The following is a 24,739-nucleotide window of genomic DNA, read 5'->3' as shown; positions in this document are numbered from 1 at the left end:
GTATTGTGAACGGTGCATACGGTACAATATTTATGACAAGCATTCATTAAAGTGTTGGTATGCTTGACGATCTCAATTTGCAGGAATGAAATCGAAGTAAGACAAAATGAGAGATGATTCTGTTAGTTAAAACAAACGGTGCCACATGCTAATAAACTCTGTTTTGTCCTAACAAAACTATAGATAAACCTAACAGTAATTTTTTCAATTACATTAAACCCAACGCTTGGATTTGTCCCATGGTTGGGTTTGACCACATTCAACTTAACATTGGGTTACATCAACCTAGAATTTTTTCCAGTGCAACATTTCCTATGGGGATACAACTTAAAGTTGGAAAAGGGTGATACATAGCAATGCATCGCAATATATGTTAAATCACAATAATATTTTATCATGACAATATTGTATGGTGGAGAGTAGTCATAAAGATGCAAAACACAAAGCACAAAGAAAGAGAGCAAAATGTAAGCCCAGGCTGCTCTCTTCTTCCTCCTGTTATCAGCAGTATGGTAATAGCAATGTAAGTCCCCTTGGTGAGGTTACCACTGTAATCCGCACTCTTATCCCCTCACATCTACATGGTGAGATGCTCTAGGTCAGCAGTCTGTGTAGACATGTATGTGTGTGTGTGCATGCATGTTCACATATGTAAGTGTATGTGCAAGCAAGGTCAAATATTAACACTTAAAAGAGGCATGTTAATAAAACAAACATAACATAACTCCCACATACTGTAGATGCTTAAAAAGAGTTATTTAAACAGTACAGTATACTACATGCACAAATGATTTAACAAAGCCATATGTAAGCACACGCTGTTACAGTTTTACCTTATGCCTTTTTTTATTAACAGAGTTAATACTGCAATTCTGTATGCTCCAATTCTGTATGCTTCTTTGTTGCAGTCGTGATTAAGCTCATGCAAAACAAGATTTAGATCTTAGAGAAAGTATTAACAAAATGCTATTTTCTAAACCAACTCTTTTACAGTAAATGTGTGCTGATAACATCTTTTTACCATCAAGTCTCAGCCATGTTTCAATTATTTTATTCATGACATTTTCACAATTCCAGTATGAATTTACATGTTGCCGCATTACTCAGATGCTCAAAACACTGCTAACTTCTCAGTTCAATGAGTCAGGGAGTTGTTAACCTGACTCATTACGACTCCTACATGTCTAAATGAGACAGGTTTTGGTTCAACAAACAATCTGTAAGAACCATTCTGACGATTCAATTCAATTCCAGAATGAGTCTTTAGGCACAGAGATGCGATTCGACTGATCAAATGAAAAGATCAGACTAAAAATAATGATTTACTGACTACTGAAACTACTAAGAATGATCACTAGCACAATCTGACCCTCAGTGATGTACATGTTGTGAGCTATTCATATCAAATCCACTTTTTTATTATTTTAGCCTCAGTGGAAGATTTAACTCAAAGGTTTATCTATAAAGCCCAAAGCAATGGTTCTTAATTCTTTTGATTTTGAGGCCCCCCACTGTCCAATATTCAAACGACCCGGACAAGGATTAAGGATAATTACTTTTTTTGCCCACAATTTCTACAGAATAAAAAAGTTTTAGAGCTTAACATAAATAGAATAATGAGTATTTGTAGTAAAATGACCATGGAGAAATAATTATTTAGGCTACACTTCAAAACAAGACTTCATATATTAATGTTAAAATTTTGTGTTATTGTATGAATTTACAATGTCTCCCCACTGTCCAATATTCAAAAGACCCGGACAAGGATTAAGGATAATTACTTTTTTTGCCCACAATTTCTACAGAATAAAAAAGTTTTAGTGCTTGACATACTGTAAATAGAATAATGTGTATTTGTAGTAAAATGACCATGGAGAAATAATTATTTAGGCTACACTTCAAAACAAGACTTCATATATTAATGTTAAATTTATATGTCATGATTTTGGCTTTAAACAGTGGGCATTAAAAGGTATTGGGGACTTATTTAAAGGAGATACACTGACATACTTTAAAGATCTTAATGAAAAAGTTGGAATTCCAATTTTTTTTTAATACTTACAAATTTGCAGCTATACTAATGTCAAGCAAAACTACTCACTAGCTAGACCTCCACAAACTGAATTTGAAAAAATAATGTTTTATGAGAATCTTATGACCAATTATATTTCATTGTTTTATAGCAAATTGGTCAATGAAACATCAGAATCCAAGAATGAGGGGATTATTTTGTATTGTGCAAGAAGCTGTGTGGAAATGAGTCTTTATGTATCGATCATCTTCCCTTTAATCATAATTTGAATTATAGCTGCAAGCAGCATTGATGGGCCCTTACACCCAGGTTCATCACTGCCTGATGGCCTTAAATTGACAAAGAACAGTGGACGAGACAGTCCTTACTGCAGCCTGCAGCTTGATGACGTATTGGACCAGCTCTACTATGTAATGGACGATCGCCTACACCTCCCCCTACCCTAAACCCAACTGTCACAGTAGCATGGGTGTTACCTTAGTGCGTGGAACAATGTCTACTACGTATTGGACCTGGTCCAGTACGTCATCGTGGTTATAGACTGCAGTGAACAGTGGTAGCATTAGGTAAGAAAAGGAGGAACATTTCAAATTCATTTATATAAACTTCCTTCTCCCAGCAGGTGGTGCTATGAATGTAATTGAGTATTGGTATGTACAGGATTTCTTTTTAAACATACAGTTTATGCGACAGATTAAAGAATGTATTTTTGTGTTAGTGTAAATCAAGACATTTTCTCTAGTCATTACTGTAAGTGGCACTACAATGTTAACTGTACAATTGCCTACAGGTCAGGATCCTTATCAAATGTGAAATTTGGAGAAAGATTGGAAATTTTGTGTTTATGTTACTAGTGTACAACATGTCATTGCATGAGGCCAGCAGGTGGCGCTAAGGGTGTAACTGAATATTGACATATAGGTGTCAATATAGGGATTCTTTTCAAACATGAATTTTGAGGCAGAAGGTATGTTGTATGCCTGAGTTATAACCACATCCTCTTTCATGGCGAAACAGGGATATTTGTCAGTTCGCAATTAACATCGCAGAAGTCTTTAGATTGCACTGCATACATCTGGTGTTGATCTGATTAGATCTGTAGGAGGAGATTGCTCAAATGTATACCTGAAAATGGCAAAAACTGCTGTTTTCGCAAAGGAAAGTAAAATAACCAACTTCATGATGGGTTTCAGATTTCACTTCTAGAGACTTTTTTGCAGGTATTTTTGTACCTGTACAGAATGTGAACGCAGCTCAAGGGGTGTTTTGATGAAAGTGTATAGGGATGCTATCAAGCCAATTTACCACACAGAGTTCTAAAATCCATATCAGATGTAAAAGTTCACCACTTCTGGTGTGTGTGCAAAGTTTCACGCAAGTTTAGACCCTCAAAAATGCGATTTACTTTGGAGAAGTAGTAGAAGAAGAAGCAGAATAATAATGTTTTTGCTTCGTTGTTGTGTGTTTTACTGCCTCCAGTGTTGACAGCTGAAAATTGCAAATGACTCTATGTACAGTACATCTTTGGAGTATTGTAAAACTGTTGGAATAAGCCTGTTTTTCCAATGAGCCTGGCAGCAAGCATGACGTGTCCTCGTGTTTATGTAGCAGGTGCAGTAACACTGTAAGACAGACAGCAGCTTGTGCATGTATGATGAGTGACTCAATGATCTGTGCTATTTTTCTAGAAAAAACAACAACAACAAAAATATAATATTCAAAATAACTATTAAATATTTATGTCATCTTATAAAAAAAAGTGCTTAATAGTTCAATAAGAAACATTTAAGATATTGTAAATGCTTCCAATTCCCCCACTACTGCCAAGCATAACAAAATGATTTTTTTTGGCCTTGCGTGCGTATGCGTGCTGCGTGTGTGTGTTACTGTGAGAATGATCTGAGCTCTGAAGTGTGTACACACAAGTGTGAGTGTGAACATCACTCCATTACTGATTGATCTGTGTGTTAAACTCCCTGCTGGCAGATCCAGGTGCGTTCTTGTTCCCGTCGATCGGTTTAAATAAAGTTTCACCCTCTGTGCTGAGCTGTAATTGGCAATGGAGAGAGTTTTAACTGTATGTAAGACATTCTCTCATTTAATAAACGCAAAGAACAGAAGTCTCCACTCCACTAAAGGAGCACCGAGGCTATTCCACTTAAACCATCCGAGGTGCCAATCCCAACATATTACATTAGCATCAGACTTTCAAGCAAACCTGGAGGAAGAAGATTCTAGCTATGAGAGTGAGAGTTAGTCTGTGAGAGAGCACGCTTTAAAGTAAAGCAGATTAAACTGCTATCACCTCTGCAGCAAAGACTTCAATATGTGTTTAAGGGGGTGATGGTGAGTGCTGCATGTGAAATGCATGTGTGTGCATGTCTTTTATTTCCTGCGTGAGCTCATGCTCAACAGAGCAGGGCTAATTTAATTTTGACCAACCTTTAAAGTGAGTATATCTAATGTCACAGTGTGTGTCTTTACACGGCCATTTATGTATGTGAGGAGCATAATAAGAGATGAAGGCTATCTGACTATCTGATCCGGAACTATGAAAATCAGTTAATAATAATGAACATGAACAATTTGCAGGCTCTTCTTGTTTAGATAAACAACAGAAATAAGACGCATTTTACTTTAATACACCCCCTCAACAACTGTTGAAGAACTGTTATATAAGGCTGACCTCATTTTTTTGTGATTTTAAAAACTGTAAATGTAATTTAAATGAATGTAATCTTAAAAATCAATTGGGATTTTTGCAAATACACATCTGTTCTAATGTGTCCTGCGGTTTCTGATTGCGCCGTTGCGGAGGATGCAGCAGACTATCGCAATCTACATACTTTACAGGGAACGTACAGCATCACTGCGCCACTGTGATCCAGACACTGACTTGGCTGTTTTAAATTGTTGATTATACGCTTGACTGCACAGCTGCTCTGGATAAATGCCCAGTTGTAACCCTCTTTTTCCATATGATGAGCTTTTCTTATCATTGATTATTGGAAAATGTACACAACATGTTTTTTAAATAAATAAAACAATCACTCTACTCTTCACTGGCGCTAATATTGTAATGTTTGCCATACCAAAGAACTGTTGACAAGATATGTTCATAAATATTTGCTTTGAATAAACGGTTTGTTCATTCCAAAATTACAATTCTGTCATCATTTGCTCACCCACTTACTTTATTACAAACCTTGAAAACGTTTGTTCATCGTCAGAACAATCTGAGAGATTTCTGTCCCTCCATTAAGAATGAAGACATTCATGAAACAATCTAAACAATTAGATATGAATCAAGCTGCTTGTTAAAATTTCATTTAGCTTTTTTTTCCCCCAAATAAACATTGATCGCGAGGTCATTCGTTAACTTCTTTAGTTTCAATCGGAAATGAATAATTCTGATTTAAAATCCAAACCCTTTTACATTAACACTATGTAAAGTGATCGGATTGATGTGCATGTTTATATAGCATGTCAGAAGTTTCCAACTGGATCTGTTCTTTTGGCATGCTCAAACTGCACAAACGTCACGCCTTCCAATTGATGTCAGTCAGGGGTTTGTTTCCCAAACAACGACGTAACTTGCGGCTGAACTATCATAGTGTTATGCATTGTTTGGGAAATGAACGATGTAGTGACGAGTGTTTCCCAAAACCCGTAGTTTCTCTGTCGCAGATCCATCGTTTGAACCACGCTAGTTATAGCGTAAAACGTCCATAATGATGCTCTAGACGAGGTGGAGTAACTAATTCTTTAGAGAAGAACCCCATAATTTCTTTGTGCAAATTATAGTTTTAAACAAACCCGCATTTAAAGTAAAATCCAATATTAGTTTAGGAAAAAACATGCACTTGCTTTCCATATTAACTGAAATATATGTAAACGGCACATAGAGGGCCTATGTTTCCTTTACAAATATTATTGAGAATATTCCATAGTCTATTCTAAATTAACATAAAACACTTACAAAAGCTAACACATATTCTAATATCATATATAAATCATATCAATACATTAATAATGAGGCTATTTATTAAAAAATAAAAAATTAAAATGATTATTTATTAGAAAACGAAAAAAAATCCTACTTTAATAATAATATTAATGATGATGATGATGATTATTATTATCATTATTATTATTATTATTACAATTATTATTATTATATTGTTTATTTATTATTATTTTTTTTAAAACATCTTCTTTTACACATTTAAACCACTGCAGAAATGTTCTATCCAACAGGTTTGTGCCATATAGAGAACAGATACTTAATAAATAACCTACTATAAATTAAAAGCATTAACTTATGCTATGTTTTTTGTTATCACAAGCTTTGGAGACGTAGCCTAAATTCCGCTTTTTAATAATAGTCACTTATAGCTTTCGTTATGAGCCACAGCTGTGTTCAAAATGACATCAATGTTTTCAAAGTGCACTGCGAAGGGAGCGAAATTGTAAACATGAAGATCGCTAAAACTGAACTGTAAAAATACTTTGAAAGCAAATTACACCTAAGAGAGATGACTTTAATGATATTTTTAAAAAATCATTCCAAGTTTAAATGTTAGAATGTTCTAAACAAATAGTGCATAGAGGGTATAACTGGGAATAGAACACAGCCAGGAACTATGTTTATTTAACTAAGCTCCAAGCATGCAAGTTGCAAGCATACAAGTTTGCGACGCAGTTTGCAAATGTTCAGTGAAACGAAGAATTTGGGAAACGCCAAATCAATGAACTAGGTTTGCAATTATGGAACATGTGACCGTAGTTGGCTAACGATGGTTTTCGGAAACTCCAGATCAATTAAGATGTTTAAATCTAAGTTTACACAAACAAAACCAGTGTTTATGAGTATACAATGTTTACTGTACACTGAAAAAAATGATTTAGGCCTCTATTAAATTAAACATAATTCAATTTTGTTAATTTTAAACAATTTAATTTAGTTGTTGATTTTAATAAATATTTTTAATTGGTTTTAAGTGAATTATATGTGTTTTGAACCAATCTAAATTAATTAATTAAAGTCTATTAGAAGAAATTATGTTTGTTTTGTGCGCATGCGCGTTATGTCCCTTTGCCTCGGCGCCAAAGCCCACAGGAGTTTTTGCTCTTCAGAATCCAGTCAGATTGAAGGAAGACGCCAGACCCGGATCTTTGTACATCCATTTGCACAGTAAGTCACATTTTATATTGTAACAGACTTGTTTATTACAGAAAATACTTTGTTAATTACATGTACGCATAAAATGGTCTCGTTCGGACTGTCTATTTTGGTCGTTTTTAAATTTCACAGCGACCGACCAACGGTCGAGCGCGCTCTCAAGTTAGGTTACACACGGTTTGACAAATCTCGCTTTTATGTCGCAGAATATATTTAAGATTCGTTTTAGCAAGAATATATTTATGTAGACTTGGTATATAATGTTTTTAATGAAGTAAATGGTTATTTTCAAGAGAATAAGCATTTTCTTTGATGTGACGACTGTGTCCGTGATCCGCCATTCCAAACGAGAAAAGTTAACGTTACGTTGCTAACGTTAGCTCAGTCCTTTGTGAATTTGCCGTAGCTTTTACTATGGGTAACATTAAACATGCGTTTTAGATAGTTGTGAACGGACAGTATCATAATGATTTTGTTTATAGAACGATTTGGTCTGGCGTTAGGGCAGTGCTACGTTGTCTTAGGAGGTTGTCCAATGTGTGCCCATACTGGCTTAACATTAACTTTTAACGTAACTTAAAGGGCGTCCATTTCTACAGTTTTTGAATTTTTGACGCAAGTGAGATGCTGTAATTATGTCCTTGGGGTTATAATACTCCTAATGGGCTAACTTATATGCACAGCAAGTGTTTATCAGCCACCGATAAACGTCCAGCGAAAGGTTAAGGTAATGTGACTTTTTTTAGATTCATAAAGTGCCTTTTACATCAACAATAATGTAATTTAATTAAAGTAGAATCCGTTAAATAGGCTTAACCATTCATTTAGTTGTCCAAACGTAAAAACACATGCAGACGAGTGCTAAAACTCCATGGAAAATATTGTGGTAAAATAAATTTACATATTTTTAAGACATGGCGCTGAAGAATGGAATTTAATGCTGTGCTTTGTCTGGCCTGAGACCCACTTTATATCGTATCAATCAGGCAGTGAAAATCACTGATTAAAAAAAAACAGACTTTAAAGGGGTAGTTCACCCAAAAATTCCCCATTAGTTTACTCTCTCACAGGGAGACTTTCTTTCTTCAGTAGAACATTAAAGAAAATTCAGCTAAATATTTAATGTTGTACTGAAGAAAAAGTTCTTGCTAACCTTATTAGTGTTGTTGGTATAAAAATATCCCTAACTAATCATATTAATCACATGTTCTGCGATATGTTCAGTAAGTAATTTATCTAAATGTTGCCTAACATAATTGATCAGTAAACAATATGTTTATTAAGAAGTTGGTCATGTTGTTACTTATGCTGAATTTTGAACCTAAAATGATAATCATGTATTTCCTTTCATTTGAGGTACTGTACAACAAGTTTCCTTTGCTGAGTTCCTTGGTCAGGGGTTTAAATACATTTGCTGTCCAGTACTGCAGTTGGAATTTTCCATCAATTGTTTATGGTAAGTAACTGCAAAATATTTATCACTACACATTACAGTAAACAGTCTTTTAACTGAATATGTTGCTCTGAAAAATCTGAATAGTCCTTAAAGGGATAATTCACCCAAAAAGGGAAATTTACTCACTATTCACTCACTATGAAATGGTTCCAAACATTTGAGTTTCTTTTTATCTGTTCAACACAAGAGAAAATATTTTGAAGAATGTTAGAAACCAGTAATCATTGACATTCATTGTAGGAAAAACATATTATGGAAGTCAATAGTTGCCGGTTTTTATCATTTTTCAAATTATCTTATGTTGTGTTTATCAGAACAAAGAAACTCAAACAGGTTTGTGACAAGTGAAGTGTAAGTAAATGTTATTATTGCATCCCTAGTTTTCACAGTACTCAGTCAACTCAGTCAACAGCTCTAATTCAACTCCGTGATTCTCTCAAGAGCGCCGACCAAAATGTCTAACCTGCCATAAAATGATTCGACTATCTGATTGCCGATAAAGAGAGGTTATATACCTCTTTGTTCCTCCTGTGCATTGTATTCAAAGAAGAGTCACAAATCAGAATTTGGCTCAAAATTGCACAGTGCACATCCGGCCTTAAGCCTGCTTTTTACTTCTGCATTGAGTGATTGGCGTGACCTACGGCGCCTGCCTTGCGCGCAGCTGTGGACTTATACTTGTGCGATTAGTCTTTTTAAACAGTATTATAATTTCTAAATTACAAACAAATATTCACAAAAGTACAAGTATAACACTTTTGTCCAAAAAAAGAGAAAATTTATGTTTATGTTAAGATTAAAATTACTGTTTAAAAGCAACTTAACTTGAATTAATTTTTTTGGGGGGCCGTATCAACAATCAAAAATGTATTGCTGAATAACTTTTCAAAAATGTTTAATCTAATAATGAAACATGACTTTTTTTTAAAGGATAAATTAAAGTTTTAAATTTGTATACTTATACATTTAAAATATACTTAATATATTTATATTATTTTGGTTTAATTAAAAATGTTTAAAAACACTAATTAAATAAATATACATGTCTTATCAATTTGTCCAATTAAATTTGATTTATTATCATTGTACTTTTTTATTATTTGCAGAGGTCCTGTGGGTCTTTGAAAAGTCTTAAGTATTAAGTTAAAATTTTAGGTCATAAAAAGTCTTAAATTTGAGAGGTCTTAAATTTTGCATCAAGGTGTGACATATTTCTACTGAATTATATATAATTGTGTGTATAATTGCGCTATATAAATGTATAGACCTGTTTATACTCTGAGCACACCTTCATTCTCTACAGTCCCCAAACCAACCGCGGGCACGCCCACAATGAGCAAACAAGAGAGCATGGGACAGAGATTATGGCGTTACTCGAGTCAGAGAAAGATCATGTAAACTTAGATTTCATTCGCCAATGTTTATTTTACCTGTGCACTATTATTCTTAAGCCTTATGTGCTGTTGGAGATATTAATTTGGCCACAGATTTCTTTCTTTTTGAAATTTTTAAAAACCTCAACAATACACTCTGGGCAAATTTATTACTCTTTTGTTATGTTTGTGGCTGATTTTGCCCCATTGACTTCCGTTATAACAATGTTCTTTAGTTGCAAGGTCATGATAGCATATTAAATATTTTTGATCTTTGATAGTTTTTCTTTTTAGGAAGACGTAAAATTAGTCATTTTTTTATAGTTGATTCATCAGTTGCAGAGCAAAACTTTGCAAAAAGTTTGTGGATTTTGTATAGTTATACAGAGTATTGTGTGTTTGTGTGAGAGAGAGACTTTGCACACATTGTTTTGAGAGTTGCTTATTTAAATTTTCTCAGACATATAGTAAACATAGTAAGTGTATTTATGCCCACACACTATCATTTACTGTTATACTCCAAAGAACTTCATATAAAAGCCAGAAACTTTTTTGCACGGGCCTATCTAAAGGGTTAATGCTGCCAACTGATCATCAACAGTAAAAATGACAAAATAAACATCTACTGAACAGGGAAGAAAACCTGCAACAATGCATGATTACATGCTGTCATAGATTTGCATCCAAAAAACGTTATCATGGAAGTCAAAAGGGCAAAAAAAAACAGCAACTAACATAAGGAAAGGGTAGTAAATTTGAACAATACAGAAGGGTTAAGGTGAACAATTATGACCAGGTATATTACTATACAATGGGTCTGATCAGAAGTTATTTCCACATTCAAGTGGCCAAATCAAGGTTTTCAAGCCTTAAACCTTGTTTAATATTATTTGATTAATAATGCAATAATGCTTTCTTGACATTATAATTAAAAGATCTTAAATTTACCCTGATAAAACCTGGATAAACCCTGTAAATAATTGTGAAGAAGTCGTACTTGCAGATTATGCACAAATATTTGTTTGCCCAGTGTGATGTTTGCCAATATGCAATCATAAATGATTGTTATAATATTCCAGAGGTATAAATGTGTGTGTGGGGAGGGCCGTTAAGGTTTTGGTTTTATTTACATTTGATTTCTACTGACTTTTCACAAAATTTGTTTCAAAAACAATGTCTAATAATAGTTTCTTTTTATTCAAATATAGGGCAACCAAAAAGAAGAATTTTTGCAGGACCTGACAAACATTGCCATGGCCATATGTGTCATCAAAAAGGAAGGAGGAGATTTTGGAGATTATGACGACATTGGCATCGTTGTTGATGGAACAGTGATTCTTGAACAGATAAAATATGTTGCACAAGCCTGTGCACTGATGTTGGGGGCAATTTATGTGCTTGATTTGGCTTACCCAAAAGAGCTCAAATACTATTACGAGTTTGCCCAAAAAGTACTCATGCAAATGAACTCTGACAAGCTCTCCTCAAAGGTTCTCATACTGAAAAACAGTGTGATACTGTAATTTGAAGTGTTGATAAATGCTCAACAACCATATGTATATCACATACAAATTGCGACTTAGTGTAGGATAGGTTTTGTGTAGTGTAGGTTTATTTTGCTGTAGGAACTTGTTTTAAATGTTAACTTAAGACTTGTATTTAGTTAAAACTTTTTACAAATTGTGTGTGTGTGCGTGCGTGCGTGTGTGTGTGTGTGTGTAAGAGAGCGAGAGCGTGCTCATTTCATTCAAATCCATAGTTGCTCAATCTGTTAATAAGTTAATTTTTTAAGTTAATCAGTTGATTATTTTGTGTATTGGAGCAAACTGCAATTCTTATGACACACACACCAAGTCATTCTATGACTTCATAGAGTTTTCTTTTATGTGTTGGTTTAAATTAAATGTGATGTACAAACTGTTTTTGTTTTATGTTGTGCTGCTAAAGCACTTATAGGCAGTGATTTATGTTTTGTTAGAAATTGCATCTTAAAAAGTCATTAAAATGAATTCAAAACAAACTTGGTCACGTGTCATTTCAAAGTGTATTTGCAAGCAGTTCAATGATCATTTTAGACATTAAAAATAAATACATGAAAGTAGGAATAACATATGTAAATTGTAGTGAACTAAATTTCATTGGATGAAGGTAACTTAAAAAAACTGAGTAAATCCAACTTAATTTGATTGTTTAAACTCAACACATATAAATTGAGTAAATCCAACTTAATTTGATTGTTTAAACTTAACACATATAAATTGAGTAAGTCCAACTTAATTTGATTGTTTAAATCCAGCCCATATAAATTGAGTAAATTCAACTAAAATTGTTTGCTTAAATTTAACCCAATTGAATTATTTGCAACAGCTTGCCTTAAAAAAATTAAGTAAATCCAATGAATCTTTTTTTTCAGTGTATATGCAAAAAACATTAAATCCGTCTCTTCAGAAACCTCTCAATACACCTTTTTTTTAAATTATTTTTTCAGGATTTTCACCTTTATTGGACATGTAGAGAGTATTGACAGGAAAGCATGGGGAGCAGAGAGAGGGGAAGGATCGGCATACGACCACTAGGCGGGAATTGAACTTGGGTCACCGTGAGCACCGGAGTGCATGTGTCGATGCACTAACCACTACACCACTGGAGCCGACCACCTATTTTTGAACACTGTGGATAACAATGAGGAAATAGAAATCTCTACAAATGTAGTTCATAAATCAGACCAGTATGGAAAATTATGCTGACGTGCCTTGCCGATTGACTATGAGCCTGCAGTGACTTAACTGCCTACTAAGAATGCTAGAGCACATGAATTGTTTCCTGTACAGTGATTTAGATTCATTGTTTTGGATTCTTGACTTTAACTTGGGTAGAGAATAACTCCATGTACTATACAGTATCTTTCACTAAGTTATCACTTATATAGCTGCCTCTGCTAAACTAACAGCCTCCCCTAATCCTTGTCCGGCAACACAACAGACTCACATGGGGGCACTGTAAGCTAGACTAGTAAAATTAAATTAAACTACACCAAAAAAAAGCTATTGTGTAATAAAATCCTGAGTCTGATTTGATTTATTAGTCAGAATCTATAATCATATAGATTAATTCAGGATCTGCTCTAATAATACTTTCTCTTTACAATATTGCAGTCTCCCCCTGGGTCTTTGTGTCTGCCCTATAAGAAATTTGATTCAATCAGGAGCTGCTGTGCTACACGTTCTCTGTTTAGGAATTAATTGGTGTCAAAATCACAAGGATAATTTTAATTCATGGTTAGAGACTGCTGCTTATGGAGGGGGAAAAAAAAAAAAAATCACAAACATGACTCTTGTAAAGTAACACTTTCCGAAAAACACACAAGAAAGCAAATATATATATAGTGTTACAGTATTTGGCTATTAGCCAAAAGGAGAGTGAAAACATTGGCTTTTAAAAAAAGAGACATACATCCCCAGTGAAAATGAATTGTTATTGTGTACTTACTGTAGGAAACATGCGCTTAATGTTATGCTACTTAATGATTTTCAGGGATTTTTGTAATGCTGACTTTTTGTAGGGTTACCACTGTGGTGAAAAGTAGAGTCTAGTAAATTGTAAGACTTTACTGCATGTTGCTTGACATACACACAAGTATAACGAGGGCTACTTTTGGTAGGAATAGTAACGTGCTATTGCTAATTAGTAATTTACCATGAAGATTTGAATTAATGTTGTTTATGAAGTGAGTCTATTTCTTGCTGCTCCTCGAGCACAATTAAAAGCACAGTTTTAATGGAAAAAAAAGAAAAAGGATTTCACACAAAAGGGTGTTAAAACCACACAGAAGAAGCGTACTGTGCTTTAACAAGATTTGGAGCATGTCAAAAACAAAAATATTAAAAAAAGTTCTGCCCATTTAATATTTTTAATTCTCATTTTTATTTTTTTAATTATCATTCTTTTACTTGAATGAAAGTATATGCAGCAATGAATGACACGTGGATGATTATGGAGGTTGATACTATAATATCACATTATTTTTATTTTTAGAATTAAATAATTAAATATCTCTGTCTTATTTCTTTCATTAGAATATTAACTAAAGCTCAGGTTCCATGAGGATATTTTGTTAATGCCCTACTGTAAATATATCAAAACCCCATTTCTGGTTATTATTGTGCATTGCTAAGCACTTAATTGTGACAATGTAAATTGCAATTTTCTCAGTATTTGGATTTTTAAAAAGTCGTATTTCTGACAAATATTGTCCTATTCTAATAATTATTTATTCAGCTTTCATATCTCATTATACAAAATTGTACACTTATGATGGGCTTTGTGGTCTTGGGTCACATATATCTGAAATCCCTGTTGTTATAAAGCACACATGCTTCCAGAATGAGTGCTTTTGCATGTTTGCAGCTGCAGTGGCGACAGTTTCGCTGTTTCACACTTGTGGTGTGAAACCGACTTAACAGTTATTCCAATCTCTTCCCCATCACTTTGTAAATCACCGTATTCATCTCATAAGATTCGAGCTTTTGTTTATATGCTGCTGTTTTTGCAAAAAACTTTAACATATGCTGAATTCAGACTGCATGATTTTAGCCCAGATTTTTGACTCACCAACAGGTTAAGAAATTCGCCAACAAATACCTGAAATCACAGCCAAATTAGTGCTCGTTCACGTGAGTAACAATCAAAGACGCGATCTGAGAGAATTGCTGATGAGTCGCCGACACCTGTCAGATATTTGGCATGCTAAATATCTGGACCTGTCAGTGATTCAAAATCATGCTGTGTGAATTGTGTTCTGATTGAAAATAACATCGGCAATCACCTATAGCCAATAAGAGAGCAGCATCCACTAGCGTATGTCTCTGCAGGCCATCGGGAGTTTGGGGGAGAAGTTAAAAGCGCTCATTTTTAGTTTATTTGGACGCAAGAAATGGAGGAAAAAATAGTGTAGTTGGCAGGTGCAGCCTGTTTATCGTGTCACCTGATCGAAAAAGAAAAAAGTTGAGGAGAAATTGCGAATTCTTTTCAAAGCCAGCTGAGCAAAATAAGTAGATTTTCTCTCCCACTATATGATTCTCTCTTATTATGTAGTTCAGTGGTTCTCAAACTGGGGGCTGTGACCCCTATAGGGTCGCAGAATAATTTCAAGGGGTTGCGAGAGTGATGTAAAAATTGTGTAATTTTCAGTAATTAAAGTGGATATTTTTAAGTGTTACAAGTAGGGGTGTCAAAATTAATTGTTTCTTTGGTGCACCGCGATGTAGATGGGGACAATTCGATATCGGTTCAGTAATAGATCATAACCGGTTATTACGTACAGATGTCATTTATTTCCTATGAGCGAATACTATGGCGAAGGAGGCGAGGGCGAGTAAAAAAACGCTCCATCTTAAAAAGCAAATTATTGTGCACAATTTAGCTGCTTGTGAGTTTGCTGGAAAGTCTTTCACTGACACTGAGGAATGGTGCAGCACGAGCCGCTATTTCACTACTACGGAGAAATGCTGTAAAACTCTCTCTTTCTCTCTCACACACACACACACACACACACTTTGGCCATTTGTCCCGCTGGGGTGTTTGTGTGTCTGTGTTCCTCTCGGCTGTTAAAACGATACTTGTGGATCCAGACACGAGTGTGCCTGTGGTGCGAGTTTTCTTCACTGCATCTATTACGGATTACCTGTGATAAGCACGCATTATGCACATATAGACTGTAACTGCGGCTGTTCTTCCCGCGTCACTCATCGGTGAACATCGCTTTCATTTTTAAAGCCAACGCAGCCCTTTTTGTTGAGCGGCTGAAGACAACGACCAAGTGTAAGAACTCGCTTGACAGAGCTTTAAAAGCAAGCGGGATAATATTTACATAAGTTTATTTGCTATAAATTCTCATGTTGTTCTGTGTATATGTTGAAGTTTTGTCTAAAACATTCAAAAAGAGTGTTTTCTTTGAGCAGTTCAAATTAAAGGTATAGTTCATATATCTGACTGCTTGTATTAAAGGACAAAATAGTATTGCTAATAATATATAAATATATTTATAAATTTTAATACAATTTTTTTCTTGTGTTGTGAAGAAAAAATCTAATTATGTATGGAAAGCGTCGTCAATGCACTGTGATGCACCGAGATATCGAATTGAACCGAATTGATTGCATGATAATCGTAACCGAACCGTGAGACCAGTGTAGGTTCACACCCCTAATTACAAGTGAAAGCTACAAACAAATATTGTCAGATATTTTATAAGATAGTACTGATTAGTGTTTAAAAAAAGTGAATCAAACATCATAACTGTGCAGTGACTAACTCGCTAGTTATCACTACAGCACGCATCTATCTGGATGTGAAATCCGCAACTGCAGAGATGGATAAGTTTGTAATTTGCTAATCTAAAAATGTTGAGGAAACTGTGGACAGTTTGCACGAGTCATTGGAACCGTCTACTTTGACTAAGCATAAGTCAACAGTACCCATTTAAAGGTAAGCCAAAATTAGTTTAATGTATAGTAAATATAGTTAACATATTGTGAACAGTGTGTATATATGCTTTGGTATTGGGAAGTCGCGAGTTCTTGACGATCTTACATTGAGAGTCGCAGGTTTAAAAGTTTGAGAACCACTGATGTAGTTAATAACAAAAGATATCTCGCGTTGTTTCCATGTCACTTCTCATGTGTGTTTGGTTGTGAGACGTAGTTTGCAGACCAAGACAAAGTTGTCGGGGATTTTTCCTATTTTTGCCCGTTTCTACTAAGTGGTACAGTACAGTATGATACATAAAAGCGAACCGTACCGTACCACTTTTCGGGTATCCTTTCGGAAGGGTACCTAGAACAACAAAAGGGTACCAAAAGGCGGAACAAGACGCGTAGCTGAAGGCTATTGGTTTACAGAGGTACGTCACTAGCTCGTGGACAAGCAGGAGAACGAAAACAAAGGAACCGCCATGTTTTTAATAAACAGCCAAGACATTACACCATAATAATAAATACATATAATAACAAGCCATGGTCGACCCGGGCTTAAACAAACCTTGTTGTCCTCTTGATGAACAGCCACAAAGCCAAGAAGAAGAGCAGAATCTACCCTGCGATTCGTTGTTGTTTACATGGCCGTCTAAACCACGAGCATTTTTTTTTCTGAAATAATGAACTTCTTGAGCTCATGATAAAAACATGCGCATGATTATTGAAGGGCTTCTGACACCCGATCCTTTCAGAAACGGACAAACGTGAGAGTGACGCGCGGAAAAACGAAGGAGAAGCCGGAAAAAACAAAGGAGGAAATTATTCTTTCAGCAAACTAAAACATGAACAAACTGCCATGTTTAACTATTATCATCCCCTTTTTGACTATTATGAACTCTGAATGACGGAATTACTTTCTAACAAGAGGCTACATGTGCTGGTGAGGATTAAAGATACAGATGAGAGGTTTGCACTGACTGGGCTATTTGTTGCGTTGTTTTAGAACCTAAATAAGGACTAAATGTATGATGGTAAAATATCGGACAATGTAACAGTAACATACTGTAAGGGTCTGTATGTGTTCATATACATTGCATTTATGATTTATTTTTTTTATAATAGCAGACGTTACACTAGGCTATTTTGCCGATCTGCAGTTATAATCAAATGTGTCAGAGCGCGGTGTTTAGTAATTATTTATATTAACCCTCATTTGTGTTATTAACAAACAAGTTGAGAATCATAAGACATGTGAAAGAGAAATCATATTAGAGCCGCACTATTCTTAAAGTGACAGCGCACAATATTCCTGCAGCCGCCTGTTTTTATAATTAATCAAACAACAAAAGGAGAAAATCACTCACTGCTCTTGACTGAAGGACTTTTGCAGCAAAAGTTTTTCCTTACAGTGAAGATGCTCAAAGCACAGTTTGTTTCATATTTTTATTCTAATATATTTATTTTTCTATTTCCTTATTTACAGGGAGGAAAATAACAGTGCATATACACAGTTAAAGTCAGATTAGCCCACCTGAATTATTAGCGACGCTTTCCTTCCAATTTCTGTTTAACGGAGAATAGATTTTTTTCAACCCATTTTTAAACAACAGATTTAATAACTCATTTCTAATAACTGATTTATTTTATCTTTGCTATGATGACAGTACATTATATTTTACTAGATATTTTCAAGATACTAGTATTCCGCTTAAAGTGATATTCAAAGGCTTAATTAGGGTAATTAAGCAAGTCATTGTATAACAGTAGTTTCTTCTGCAGACAATCAAAAAAATATATTGCTTAAATATTTATATTTCAAAATATTAAAAACATTAAAATATTAAAAACAAAAATATTAAAATATTATAGGAAATACTGTGAAAAAATCCTCTGTTAAACATCATTTGGGAAATATTTATTTATATATATATATATATATATATATATATATATATATATATATATATATATATATATATATATATATATATATATATATATATATATATATATATAAAAAATTCACAGGAGGGCAAATAATTTTGACCTCAACTGATAATTGTTTTGAATAATCTTGATTACAATTATGACCAAAATAATCGCGATTATGATTTTTCCCATAATCGAGCAGCCCTAGTGAAAACAGGCCATTAAAGTTTTGCAGTGTGAAACCGCCCTGTTGATGATCAATCTTGCAGTGTAAACACAGCACCGACAGAACGCTACCCCAGTCATGCAGTGTGAAAACATCGACTACTTTGAAAATCATGCAGTCTGAACACTATTATGTTAAGCAACAGTCAATAACTGTTTTCATCAATCTATTTTTACGCACATAAAAATGTATCAACTGTGCAGGATAAACGTTTAAAATGGAAAGTATTATATGTCTGCAGAGGCAAATAATGAGCGAAAATTAGTCCAAATCTTCATACCAAAAATGTATTTGTTAAAATGGCTGATTAAACTGGATTTTGTATGGTAGTGGAAAAACAAGGAGACATTCAAGATGAAATTGTGTGCAAAAAAACAAGAAAAAAAAGAAAGGGTAGCGCAAATGAATTTGCACCCAAGAGTGACAGCGAGAGACCCATAAGGAAAAAAAGAAAGCTGACACGTAGCAAGAGAAAGTCAGAGATACAAAGAGGAATGGAAAGCACATAACCGGGCAAATCTAATCTCTTTCAATCTTTTCATCTTCTCTCTTTACTGTTCCTGTAGATCTGAATCCTTCAATGTCCTCCCAGCTGACCTGAATGGCAGAGCTTCTCAAGCACTTAAACTCTTCCACGAGAAACACTCTTTGTTCAGGGACATGCAGCACACATACAAAACTTAGGCCATCATCTTGATAAAAGGGAATCAGCTGTTAAAACTGTAGTAAAACACTGGAATTCTTTTATTGAAAGGTGGATACTATGTGCAAGTCCTATAATGTCTTTAGTTCTGGTAAAAATATCAAATTAGTAACAGTTAGTGCAGTTGTTGTTATAAAACCATAATAATGTAGTATGCAATCTAAAGCAGAGCGAGATAATAAACTATTGAAACCAAAGTCTAGTAGATAAAAGGAAAAACTTTCTGCACAAAACCAAAATCAGCATGGTGTTTCAGCAAACTTTTAATGACCATCCATATTTATGTTTTGCTCTCTTCATTAAGATACAAACAGAAAGTACGGGAAGAATATATACACAAAACTTCAAAAGCATCGCTTTCAAAACAAAATGTCTTCTTTCGGCAAATTGGTATTTAGTGCGAGTCCCCTTGGCAGTAAGCACACTCTTGAACGACTTTTCAGAAGTACATCAGGCTTCTTTCAGCACTCCCCCATGCAAGTCCATCTTTAGTTCTTGACATCCTATTTATTTCCCTGTCCATGTGATTCCATACTGTCTCTATAATATCCAGGTCTGAAATCTCTGAAGGCCGATTCATGACAGTGAGTGTTTTATCAGCACTTTTCCTCTCCAAACTTGCATTCACTGTTCAGGTAGATAGGTGGAGACCACTGATAATAATACATGGTCGTTATACTATTGCTAAAACAACAGAAATGTCTACTGTATAAAATACAGCCCTGCTTTTCAATAAGAAATAATTGGCTTGTTCCAAAAGTATTGCTTGCTCTTTTTTGCTCAGACTATAAATAAGAAAGGAAAATAATCCAGCCTGATTTAAACATTGCTGTCGGGTTTTATTGTAAATATGACATATGTTATCAGAATGGCACATCGGTTTTGACATTTCAGTCTTTTCCCTTTCCAGTAGATTGGAGGTGTACTTGCGTGACTTGAAAATAGCTGCCCTGGGGCATTGACACAATGACTGCAGAGTGAACCAACATGCTACAACAGGGACTGAAGATAATTCCATGTTACCAGAGTGATTTTTTTGTAACAATAACTAATGGCTATGACAGCAATATTTTGTCAGGCAGTCCGTAAAATCCACATTCTTTACTGCTACTGTATTAAAAGGCAATTTAACTATTATTGATATGATATTTTTATCTTGGATTTGTATGCACAGCTTCTGCAGCTTACATGGACTGCACGAACTATCATGTGTTTGTTTGAAATATGATCAAAATTGTTTAATTATTAGCTGTCCAACATTTTTTTCAGCCACAAAGACTGTTTCTTTTAAACTGAAACACTTTTTTAATTAATAGGGGTGAAACTGCCTGAGCATAAGTGATTATTTTCAAAATCATTACAACATTTTTTTAACTAACTATTAACATTTTTCATTGACATGCATTTAAAAAAATGCTGGGCTGTTTAAACTCAATGTTGGGTTAAATATGGGCAAACCCAGCACTAATTACATTTAAATGACACTTTGTAACGCACTGTTTTCTAGAGTGTATGTAAACTATTTATAAACCTCACTTTAATGGCCCGTTTCTACTAAGCGGTATGGTACAGTACGATATGATACGGTACGGGTATAGGTATAGGTCACCTTTATTAGGCTTGTGTTTCCACTGCCAAAAGGCTACCAATGGTACTTGCGTATAAATGTTCATTACTAACCTTTCTATAAACATAATTTAATTATAACTGCAGATCAATGATTGCGAAAAATCCTACAGTAACATCTGAGATTATATAAAATAAATAAATAAATGCAACATACTGTATATGAACACTTACAGCCCCTTACAATCTCCGATATGTTACCAATTACAGAAAAACTACACACAGCATATATTTAGTCCTTATTTGGGTTCAAAAACAACACACAACATATAGCCCACAGTCAGTGCAAACCTCTCATCTGTATCTTTGATCTTCGCCAGCACATGTAGCCTCTATTAGAAATTAATTCTGTCATTCCGTGTTTATAATAGTCCAAAAGGGGATGATAATAGTTAAACATGGCGGTTTGTTCATCTTTTAGGTTGCTAAAAAATATTTCCTTTGTTTTCTTCACTCTCGCGTTGGTCAGTTTCTGAAAGGTTGTCAGAAGCACTTCAATAATCATGCGCACGTTATTATCATCAGCTGAACAAGTGTGTTATTTCAAATATAGACGAGCACGTGAGCCGTTTCATAAAAGTGAAACTGCTCGCGCTTTAAGGGGGTCGCACACTGGCTGTGCCGCACCACACCACGCAGCGCCATGCATTTTAGAATTCTAAACATAGATTTCTATCAGGGTACACACACCTGCGCCGTAAGTCGGCAGCTGTTCGCGGTGTCCAGCTATGACTCAGGACATTGTTCATTTTTCTGCCACGCTAAAGAGCACTATCTGAATTTTAGTTTAATTTTAAATAACATTCCAATGCGCGCATTTGGTGTCGATACATCAAACTGTCATGTGCGTGCCGTGTTGAGACGCTGAGCGGCGCATCAGATGTGTCATCCCCTTTAGACAGCCATATAAACAACAACGGGGGACAGGGTAGATTCTGCTCTTCTTCTTGGTTTTGTGGATGTTCATCAAGACGCCGACAAGGTTTGTGTAAGCCAGGGTCGACCGTGGCTTGTTATTATATGTATTTATTATTACAGTGTAATGTCTCGGCTGTACATTTAAAAATGTTGCTTCCTTTGTTTTCATTCTCCTGGCTTGTGTTCAAGCTAGTGACATATCTCTGTAAACAAATAGCATTCAGCTGCGCATCTGGTTTTTGTTGAGCTATGTACCCTTTCAAACGGGTACCCAATAAGTGATTCGGTACGATTTGCTTTTTGGTAACTTTTGACAGTGGAAACAGCCATAAAAGCGTACTGAATCGAACCGTAGCGGACTGTAACACTCAGTGGAAATGGGCCATAAACTTTGAATAAAACAGTTCCATTAAATTGTCAAATATGTCCACATATTTTAATTTACATGTCTGTTCTTACTGTTGTTGTTGCATTTATGTCAGAAACAAACAAACAAAAAAAAGAATATAATGTCAGACCTACTTGCATACTGCATTTCTTGACCCTCATCTCCATTTTGATCACCAATTTATTGACAGAGAATTGTGCAAAGTTAAGTCTTTTTTAACGACAGTAGACATAAACATGTCTTTTTTTCTGTTTTTCTCCTTCAAAGCTTACACGCAGACAAAATGAAAAACTAATTAAACCAAGATAACATTTAATTAAAAGCTGAACTACACAAAGATGGTGTTGTAATAGCAATATTCCTTTTGATATGACCATTAGACTGCCTCTGATCTGCATTGGCTTAGCTGGCTAACAGTTTCATGTGGAGTATGTTAACAAAACACTGAATGCAGGCAGAGTCATTTAATAACAAACACCTACATACATTTACACCTGTACTTAAATCTAAAAAAAGAAGCTATTAACACATTTGAAGATCTGTTTTCAAAATATATCGTCCTGCAAGAATCAATGTGTGTGTTTCAGAAGCCTACAAACAGAGATGAAATGCGTGTTAGTTGTATTTAGTATTTGCATGTTGTGTGTGCTGTTCTTTAATGAACTGACAGCACAAGCGAGAATCTATTCGCAATTTATTAAGCAAATCTCACACAATATGCTCAATTTGGACCCAGTTAAGGGCAAAGAGATACACTTTACTCTACTCTAATGGGGATGTCAGTAGATGCTGGAGATAATAACTGTTAGTTTACACTGTAGATAATGATTAATTCAGCTGCATTTCAGCTGAGCTGGCAAGCTGACTAAAATTGCAATACAATACAGCGTAAGTAGTGTGCCTGAACTCCAAATCTGAAGGAGGAATAAAGCAAAGTGAAAAATAACCTGACTAATGGACTGTGATAACCTATACAATAACATTCTCTGAAAATGGAAGTCGGGGGAAAAATCCTGAAGGTCTCTTTTATCATTGACATGAATACTTGTATGTGTGAGAGAAAATGACAAGGCTTTCTAACTCTGCCAGTTTGGTTCTTCAAGGTAGATTTGTGACTGACAATCACAGAGCGGTACAATACTTGTAAAATATTCTAACTGTGTGGGGTGCAATAAATTTCACCCCTGACAGCACACATTTTAAGGTATAGCTCAAGCCACAAATGAAAAATCTGCCGTTATTTGCTCATCCTTAAGCAAAAATCACAATAAAAGTATAGTTCTTGCACTACAGGCTTCCTACTGAGCTTTGTGTGACAAACAGACCAGCATTTGAGCCATTACTTACTGATTCGCTGACGGTAAGTGCTTAACTCGAGATCCCCTACAAATGAATCTGTTTGATGAACAAATCACGCTCAGCCTGATCCTACACGAGATCAACTGGTTCTTTAAAAAGAACTTGCTCAACAGAACTACGTGTTCCTGCTGTTCGCAAATTCAACTCATTCGATGGTTGAGGCAGTTCTTGATTAAACAACTCACTAGAGGGGAACATTACTATATAATGAGTATACAAACTTCATTTTGAACTGATCTTTTTCCATAAAAAACTATTGTAAAACCTCCAAAGGGAAGGAATGGAGCACAAAAAGTGTACAAATCTCTTTCGTGGTGCTTTTGTGGAATTTGTCTGTTAATTTCTGGATATTTACAAACACCGTCAAAATGAATGCTGTTTCATTTAAATGTAATGTTTTTTTTATGTGCACTGACACGAGGTTGAGTAAATAATAAAAAAAAATATTGAGTGGTTAGCGGTTTAGTTTAACACTAATTTATTTACAATTTTTTCCCCCAATTTGTGTTTAATGGAGAGAAGATTATTTCAACACATTTCTAAACGTAATAGTTTTAATAATTCATTTTTAAAAACTGATTTATTCTTTCTTTGCCTTGATGACAGTAAATAATATTTGGCTAGATATTTTTCAAGACACTTCTATACAGCTTAAAGTGACATTTAAAGGCTTAACTAGGTTTATTAGGTTAACTAGGCAGATTAGGGTAATTAGGCAAGTTATTGTATAATGATGGTTTGTTCTGTTGACTATTGAAAATACATATAGCTTAAAGGGGCTAATAATTTTGACCTTAAAATGGTTTTAAAAAAATTAAAACTGCTTTTATTCTAGCCGAAATAAAACAAATAAGACAAATAAGAAGAAAAAAACATTATCATACATACTGTGCAATATTCCTTGCTCAGTTAAACATAATTTGGGAAATATTTAAAAAAAGAAGCAAATCCAAAGGGGGGCTAATAATTCTCACTTCAACTGTATATATAGACAGTGTTTGTATGTATGTATTAGGGATGCAATGATTAACTGATTTCACTATTAACCACGCTTTAATTCATCACGGGTAATTA

General features: G+C 34.7%; 1 protein-coding gene and 1 long non-coding RNA gene across 2 annotated transcripts in view; one reads left to right on the top strand and one right to left on the bottom strand.

The window, feature by feature from the left end:
- The window catches only part of adgrl3.1 (adhesion G protein-coupled receptor L3.1), a 217,182-nt gene that overhangs the window by 101,080 nt on the left and 91,363 nt on the right, over positions 1 to 24,739 (bottom strand). The gene's annotated exons all lie outside the window — the stretch shown is intronic.
- On the top strand, positions 7,061 to 11,567 carry LOC130230763 (uncharacterized). The gene is made up of 3 exons (XR_008837979.1): positions 7,061 to 7,226; positions 8,571 to 8,670; positions 11,252 to 11,567. It is a non-coding gene; the product is annotated as an uncharacterized LOC130230763 (long non-coding RNA).

Source organism: Danio aesculapii, chromosome 1 (genome assembly GCF_903798145.1).
Source record: "Danio aesculapii chromosome 1, fDanAes4.1, whole genome shotgun sequence".
Taxonomy (NCBI): Eukaryota; Metazoa; Chordata; class Actinopteri; order Cypriniformes; family Danionidae; genus Danio; species Danio aesculapii.
Note: the sequence above shows the minus strand (reverse complement) of the source record. Positions and strands in the feature narration are given on the sequence as shown.